Genomic DNA, 9,125 nt, shown 5'->3' with positions numbered 1-9,125 from the left:
ATTTGTGGGCGAAAAGATCATTTTTGTGTAAACAAAAGCGATTTTTTATTTTCACGGCTCTACGTTATAAACTTCTGTGAAGCACATGGGGGTTCAAAGTGCTCGCCACACATCTACATAAGTTCCTTAAGGGGTCTAGTTTCCAAAATGGTGTCACTTGTGGGGGGTTTCCACTGTTTAGGCACATCAGGGGCTCTCCAAACGCGACATGGCGTCCAATCTCAATTCCAGCCAATTCTACATTGAAAAAGTCAAACGGCGCTCCTTCTCTTCCAAGCTCTGCGGTGCGCCCTAGCAGTGGTTTACCCCCACATATTGGGTATCAGCGTACTCAGGAGAAATTGCACAACTTTTGTGGTCTAATTTCTCCTGTTACCCTTGTGAAAATAAAAATTTGTGGGCAAAAAGATCATTTTTGTAGAAAAAATGCGATTTTTTTTTTTCACGGCTCTACATTATAAACTTCTGTGAAGCACATGGGGGTTCAAAGTGCTCACCACACATCTAGATATGTTCCTTAAGGGGTCTAGTTTCCAAAATGGGGTCACTTGTGGGGGGTTTCCACTGTTTAGGCACATCAGAGGCTCTCCAAACGCGATATGGCGTCCAATCTCAATTCCAGCCAATTCTACATTGAAAAAGTAAAACGGCGCTCCTTCACCTCCAAGCTCTGCGGTGCGCCCAAACAGTGGTTTACCCCCACATATGGGTTATTGTCGTATTCAGGAGAAATTGCAAAACAAAATTTATGGTTACATTTCTGTTTTTACACTTGTGAAAATAAAAAAAATGGTTCTGAATTAAGATGTTTGCAAAAAAAGGTTAAATGTTCATTTTTTCCTTCCACATTGTTTCAGTTCCTGTGAAGCACGTAAAGGGTTAATAAACTTCTTGAATGTGGTTTTGAGAACCTTGAGGGGTGTAGTTTTTAGAATGGTGTCACACTTCATTATTTTCTATCATATAGACCCCTCAAAATGACTTCAAATGTGATGTGGTCCCTAAAAAAAAATGGTGTTGTAAAAATGAGAAATTGCTGGTCAACTTTTAACCCTTATAACTCCCTAACAAAAAAAAATTTTGTTTCCAAAATTGTGCTGATGTAAAGTAGACATGTGGAGAATGTTATTTATTAACTATTTTTCGTGACATATCTGTATGATTTAAGGGCATAAAAATACAAAGTTTGAAAATTGCAAAATTTTAAAATTTTTTGCCATATTTCCGCTTTTTTCATAAATAATCGCAAGTAATATCGAAGAAACGTTACCACTAACATGAAGTACAATATGTCACGAAAAAACAATCTCAGAATCAGCGGGATCCGTTGAAGCGTTCCAGAGTTATAACCTCATAAAGTGACAGTGGTCAGAATTGCAAAAATTGGCCTGGTCATTAAGTACCAAATTGGCTCTGTCACTAAGGGGTTGTGGAGATCAGACTGAACTAAAACAATCCATCTTGTCTTCTTCCTGAGAAATCTCGCTTACAACAAGATACATTTCTGCTGACTTGACATTTCCTTTTATGGAAGTAATCATGTGTGCATTCCTTCTTTCAATAGCAGCCTTTATTCACCTTTCAGATGATGTAACTTTCTACTGATAAAGACTGGTATAGATTGTTTATGTAAGAGATAGTGAAATATGAACGCTTGTGCGCATGTCTGTAAAAGAATAATTATTTTCTATATAAAGGGAGGGCAAAGCCCAGAGAGAGAGATGTGCTCCTGGGCTTCCCCTGTACATGATCACACAATACCTTGTTTGCGTGTCATTTACTCTGGATCCCTACCTCTAGTAAGCCAGGGACTGAGAAGGACTTAACATTTCTTTGGCGCACCGAACAGGGACCCGAGGCGAGAGTGTCTACTCGAGATTCACCTGCAGATACGGACAATGGAGATCTGGGATAATGGACGGCAAATGAACTGAAAAACCTGGCCAGGTAAGAGACATTATTAGTTCTCTTTTATCTGCCTTGTATTATCCGAAAGATCTCTATGAGCCGTGTCACGCTGGGTTAGTCTAGTAGTGAGTAGATACCTATAAAACTCGGGTTACTATATTGTATAGATTTATGAGTCCTGTCCCTGGCAGTGTGTGAACAGAGTGAAGGTTGTGGTATGTTGTGAAAGAAGAGCAAAAGTGCGTAGAAAAATAAGCCGAAATAGTTGGGGTATAAGCCTTATACACGGAAGTCAGCCTAACTGGGTCATGTGGTTGCGTCCTTTCGGGGAGACCTCCGCCCATGCTTGACTCTCATTTAAGTGCTTAACCTCCTTCATTTCTGGATAAGGTTTGATAGAATGAGCCCAGGACGCGGGTCCATGAGCCTGGGACAAGTATGCTAACTGACACAGAAAGTTTTGTGATCTGTATGGTGTTGCTGGGTCTGTTTGCGTGCATAATAGCACTTAAGTACATTCTGCACATTAGAAAGAATGGAGCAGATCAGCCCTTCAATATTTTAGCTCCCTAGGAGAGAAGGCAACGAGACATCACCTAGGATAAGTGATTGTCCAAACGTCACCTGGGGTAGAAATAGCTAATATTGAAAAAAAAAAAAAAAAAAAGAAAAATGGGAAATAAACAGACAAAAACCGTCTTAGGACAAGTGGAAGCAGCAGATATCATACAGGAAAGATGTGGGAAGACAGTCAGAAGTCAGATTAGAAGGGTAAGAGAAAAATTGGGAATTTCAGAAGCACTTATGTTTAGCACTGAATGGGAAAGACTGAGTAAAGAACGAGGTGGAATTATCAAAGACAATGGGTGGGAAGAAATCATACACTGTATGATAGAGGTCTCAAAAACAGCTAAAGAGGAGAATTGGAAGTATGATCCAGACACTTCCAAATGGATTATGGGGAAGGGAAAAAGTTGTGACATAATCCCACCACCTTACCTAGATCCAAAAGCCCAATCATTTGTACCATCTGGAGGAGCAGAAGGAGGAAAACAATTTCCAGCCTTGTATCCCAATCTTGGTGGGGTAGGAGGATGGGTATGTTCACACTGTGGACAACAAAATCCAGATTGGAGAAGTGATTGCCTAGTCTGTGGTACACCTAGACATGGCGCTGTACTTGCCCCTGTTAGGGTAGTACCAAGACCCTTTAGGGAACCTGGTGCTGACGGGGTAATGGGAACTAGATATCACCAGACCCGACAGTATTTTCCTTGGTCCCCTGCTGAAGGTATGTCCCTCCTGCATAATGCGCCTGATCCCACTCAATATCCCATCCGATTTGCACAATACATACAACAAATCATGCAGACTCATGCTGGGGTCTGGGCGGACGGGGAAGAATTATGTAGAATGAAAATGTCCCCCGGACTTTTTCAGGAATTATTGACACACCTACAGCCCAATAGACCAGTGGCAGAAGGGGGTGCCTTACAGACAGAAGCATCAGGTACCCAGTTCACAGAGGCATTAATAATTTTCATGAGAGAAAAACAGAGGGAAAGGGGATCTACGGGTGTGATTATGCAGAAATTTGGGCAAAGTATTGAAGAATATAGTCAAGAATTAGAAAATAGCTTTAGGGATGAAGGATTGGATTTGACTGATGCTTCAGTAAGGAGACTTTTTACAAAACAATTAATAGAGGGGCTAGATCCGAAAATCAGAGAAAAATTTAAATCCTCTACTCCAGATTGGAGAACAATTGAACAACCAAATATTGTGAAACAACGATGTTTAGGAATAGTCATGGATATGAGAGAGAATCGTAAGCCTGTTAGAATAGCACAAGCTAATACAGGAGGAAGAGTGAGACACAACTTTCCTTGCCACTACTGTAAAAAGCCAGGTCATTTCCAAAGAGAGTGCAGGAAGAAGTTGGCAGATATAAAGTCAGGCAAATTTGTTCCCAGAAATAACCCTCCCCAAACGGACAACCAGCAGAAATCTACCATCATAGATGGTCCCATACCAGATTCAGATTGACTCGATGTGTTACAAACTTCCCTACCAGCTAGAAGACCTATGATACAGGTGAATGTGGGGGGGAGAGAGATTCCATTTTTGATAGATACAGGTGCAACTTCCTCAATTTTGAATCAAGATTTTCTTCCGAATCCGGAAGATATTTCAGAACAAACAACTTTTGCTGAGGGTTATGATGGGGTAATTCGAACACTGCCATATACTGTGCCCCTAGAGGTCTCATTAGGACCTAAATGTTTTGCATCCAGATTTTTGTATGCCAGAGGTGCCCCAACATGTTTGTTAGGAACTGATGTCCTAAAGAAATTAGAAGCTAACATCAATTTTAGGGAAGATGGCACAGTTATACTGACTATCCCTGATGATGCAGAAACATTAGAACAATATGTTAGAATTCAGGCTTTTGAGGATTATGCTGAAGAAAAAGAGTACACCACAGATCTAGACCTCTCAATGGTCCCAGAAACACTGTGGGCACAGGGTGACACCGATGTGGGACTATTGCATATCTCTCCTGTAAAACTATCTGTGCAACCAGGAACTGTTCTCCCACAGCTCAGACAATACCCTGTGAGTGCCCAGCAGGAACTAGCGATTACAAAACAGATAGAGGGATATAAAGAGAAAGGAGTTTTGGTAGAGATACAATCACCTGCTAACACTCCTCTGTATCCAGTCAAGAAGAGAACTCTTGATAAGGGTTCTATGCCCAAATATCGTATGGTACATGATTTAAGAGAAATAAACAAAGTTCTAGATCCAATCACCCCAGTTGTACCCAATCCTCATACGTTACTATCACAGATACCAGCCAGTTCTCAAGTATTTACTGTAATAGATCTTTCAAATGCATTTTTCTCGGTTCCTTTACACCAAGATAGTTGGCATTTGTTTGCATTTACATTTAAGGGCAAACAGTTGGCGTGGACACGCCTTCCACAGGGAATGATACACTCCCCTACTCTTTATTCAAATGCCCTACAAACAGTCCTTCAGAGGTTTGAACCCGAACCACAGGTAGTAATTTTGCAGTATGTGGATGACCTACTACTTTGCTGCCCAGATCTAGAAACTGCAGAAAGGTCCACTGTGAGTTTACTATGTTTTTTAGAAAAAGAAGGGTGTAAAGTGAATAGACAAAAGCTACAAGTTTGTCAGACCAAAGTGGTCTTTCTAGGTCATTGCATTTCTCAAGATAAAAAGCATCTTACACCACAAAGAACTGAAGCAATAAGACAGATGAATGAGCCTAGAAATCATAAACAGCTACGAGCATTTTTAGGAATAGTGTCTCATTGTAGACAATGGATTATACATGCAAGTCAACTAATGCAACCACTGTATGACTGTGTAAAAAGTGAACCTTATTTGTTGACAAAAGAAGGTCAGATTTCGTTCCAACAATTAAAAGATGCCCTTGTTTCAGCTCCAGCGTTAGGGCTACCAGACTACACCAAACCGTTTCAGCTTATGGCTGCAGAAGTTGATTCCCATGCTACAGGAGTTCTTACCCAGAAGCATGCAGGGAAACAAAGACCAATTGCATATCTTTCAGCAAGGTTAGATCCCGTAGCTAGAGCAGCGCCAACCTGTGTACGTGTAGTTGTTGCTGTCTCACTATTGTTGGACAAAGCATCAGAAATTGTCCTAGAGCATCCACTCACAGTTCAAACTACACATGATGTTTATGGGATATTAAACCAGGTCCAACCAAAACACATTTCCATGGCCAGACATTTGCGGCTTCAGTGTTCTTTGCTGCTCCCCTCTACTATCACATTTGCTAGGCTTCAGACTCTCAATATAGCTACACTGCTACCTCTCGAGTCTGAAGGGGGGAATAAGGACACTGATCCACACGCAAATTTTTTCCCTACAGACACACATGATTGTACAGAGCTCATTTTACAAGAAACGGTAGGCTTACCCAATGTATCCGAAACACCACTTCAAAATCCAGATTTAGAGCTGTTTATAGATGGTAGTAGGTTTGCAGATGACACAGGTAACTTCCATACAGGGTATGCAGTTGTGTCAGAATCTGAAACTCTCAAAGCAGAACCACTTCCACCGAAACAGTCTGCACAAGAAGCAGAACTAACAGCATTGATTGAAGCTCTTAAAATAGCTGAGAACCAGACAGCTAATATATACACTGATTCTAGGTATGCACATGGTATTGTGTTTGATTTTGGAGTAATCTGGAGAGCTAGAGGTTACATGACAGCGTCAGGACAACCTGTAAAACATGCTTCTCTGATCAAACAGATCTTAGAGGCTGCACAAGAAACAAAAGAAGTAGCAGTAATCAAGGTAGCTGCACATGTGAGACTCGACACTAGGGAATCTAGGGGAAATGATAGGGCTGATAAAGCAGCCAAAGCAGCAGCTGTCAAACCCTTACAACAGGTTCATACTGTAAACCCCACAGAAAATACTGAAGATAGACTGAGACAAGCACAGGAAGATGCAGGAGAAGAGGAGAGGGACAGGTGGAAAAAGGAAGGGGCAGAAGAACAAGCGGGAATTTGGAAGAAAGATGGACTAATATGTCTACCTAGAGCCTGGTATCCGATTGTAGTTGGTGGACTGCACCACCCTACTCATGTGTCTGCAAATGCAATGACACTACTGGCAAAGCAAGTCTGGTTGGCTCCAGGTTTTGGCAACTATGCAAGAGACTATTGTGCTGCATGCGCTGTATGCCTGACACATAATCCCGGACAGACAGCAAAGACCCCTATGAAGCACCACGTCCGACCTCTCTACCCGTTTCAGCGATTACAAATAGACTTTATCCAGCTGCCAAAAAGTAATGGGTATGAGTATGTGTTGGTATGTGTGGACATGTTCTCGGGGTGGCCAGAGGCCTATCCAGTTCGGAAGGCTTCAGCTAAAAACACTGCTGTAAAGCTAGTTGCCGAACTGATACCCCGTTACGGTCTCCCTGAAGTGATCGAGTCAGATAGGGGTACTCATTTTACTGGAGAAATATTTCAAAATGTACTGAAAATGTTGGGTGTTGAAAGTCAGTTACACACTCCGTATCATCCTCAAAGTTCTGGTAAGGTAGAACGCATGAATGGAACTTTAAAATTAAAAATACAGAAAGCCATGGCTGAAACAGGAAAGCCTTGGACAGAATGCCTTTCACTGGCCCTTTACTCAATACGCAATACCCCAAGGGGTAAGACTAAACTGTCTCCATATGAAATTTTGTTTGGCAGGACTGCCAATTTAGGATGTTATTTTCCACAGCAACTTGTGTTAAATATTGAGTCATTGACTTCTTATGTGCAAAATCTTCAGAAACAATTAACTAAGGTGCATGCACAAGTTTTTGCTTCCCTTCCAGATCCTGACAACACAGAAGGAAGTCACAAGTTGGAACCAGGTGATCAAGTCTATGTAAAAAGACACACCAGAAAGGCTCTAGAACCAAGGTTTGACGGACCCTTCCAAGTCCTGTTGACAACACCTACATCAGTCAAGCTTGAAGGAAAGGCATCATGGATACATGCAAGCCATTGCAAGAAAAGCAGTATAAACTCATGATATTGATGTTAATAATGATAACCTCAACGGAGGCGTGGGATAGACTGAATTCTCTAGCCCCTTTGAACAATAGATTCGTACAACATCATAGAAAATTAGTGCATGACTTGTTAAACAATACACAAACCCTGACAGATTGTTGGATCTGTACCCATTACTTATTGCAAAACAAAGAAAAGGTTGCGAGAGTTAAACGGAAGAATTAATACTAGATTTGATTCTCTTATTGAATACAAGCATGTACATGTGTAATACCAAATAAAGGCTTTGTCTTTGGCCCTGTGGTAATAAAATAAATAAAAGAAAATGTCAAAGGGGGGAATTGTGGAGATCAGACTGAACTAAAACAATCCATCTTGTCTTCTTCCTGAGAAATCTCGCTTACAACAAGATACATTTCTGCTGACTTGACATTTCCTTTTATGGAAGTAATCATGTGTGCATTCCTTCTTTCAATAGCAGCCTTTCATTCACCTTCCAGATGATGTAACTTTCTACTGATAAAGACTGCTATAGATTGTTTATGTAAGAGATAGTGAAATATGAACGCTTGTGCGCATGTCTGTAAAAGAATAATTATTTTCTATATAAAGGGAGGGCAAAGCCCAGAGAGAGAGATGTGCTCCTGGGCTTCCCCTGTACATGATCACACAATACCTTGTTTGCGTGTCATTTACTCTGGATCCCTACCTCTAGTAAGCCAGGGACTGAGAAGGACTTAACAGGGTTAAAGAAGGCACTGGGGGCTGGCATCTTGTTTTCCCAGCAGCAGCAGCAGCAGGACACTAGCAGTGTCATAATAGGGCACCCCATGGTCATAGGAGATAATAGACCAGTGCTGACCCTATCTATTGTAATGGACCAGTCACTGCTGAGAACTGGGCATGCCTCTCTGGGCTGCACAATTCACAGTAGTGGGAGTGTTCTGCTGCCATATTCATGGAGTCCTCGGATCTGCTAACTAAACATAAGCAGTACTGCTTCCAACAGAACAGATCCTAGATTGAGGGCTGACAGTAGTAAAATGCAGGAGAAAAGCCCAGCAGAATAGCAGAGACATCATGGAGGAACAGTGCACCATTAGTATTATGGGAGCAGGAGCTCTCTGCTGCTCTGCAGGAGTTGTGATTCATCCCTTGGTAAGATAAGATAAGGAGCTGCATTGAATGGCCAGGCATTGTGGAGGGAGGTGAGAGAATCATGTAATCTGGGTGAGAGAGACTGATGGGAGAGAGAAAAACAGTAAAGGTACTGTCACATTTAGCAACGCTGCAGCGATCTAGACAACGATCCCGATCGCTGCAGGGTCGCTGTGTGGTCGCTGGAGAGCTGTCACACAGACAGCTCTCCAGCGACCAACTATGCGAAGTCACCTGGTAGCTAAGGTAAACATCGGGTTACTAAGCGCAGGGCTGTGCTTAGTAACCTGATGTTTACCCTGGTTACCAGTGCTAATGTAAAAAAAAACAAACACTACATACTTACATTCCGGTGTCTGTCCCCCGTCGCTGTGCTTTCCTGCACTGACTGTGAGCGCCGGCTGGCCGTAAAGCACAGCGGTGACGTCACCGCTGTGCTATGCTTTACGGCTGGCCGGCGCTGACAGTGCAGGGAAG

The 9,125-nt window shown here is 42.1% G+C and overlaps 1 long non-coding RNA gene across 1 annotated transcript; it reads left to right on the top strand.

Moving 5' to 3' along the window:
* The first annotated feature begins 1,426 nt into the window (after positions 1–1,426).
* Positions 1,427–7,816, top strand: LOC138665483 (uncharacterized). The gene is made up of 2 exons (XR_011318476.1): positions 1,427–1,947; positions 7,292–7,816. It is a non-coding gene; the product is annotated as an uncharacterized lncRNA (long non-coding RNA).
* Positions 7,817–9,125: the final 1,309 nt, after the last annotated feature.

Source organism: Ranitomeya imitator, chromosome 1 (genome assembly GCF_032444005.1).
Source record: "Ranitomeya imitator isolate aRanImi1 chromosome 1, aRanImi1.pri, whole genome shotgun sequence".
Lineage (NCBI taxonomy): Eukaryota > Metazoa > Chordata > Amphibia > Anura > Dendrobatidae > Ranitomeya > Ranitomeya imitator.
This window is presented reverse-complemented; position numbering and strand designations above follow the sequence as displayed.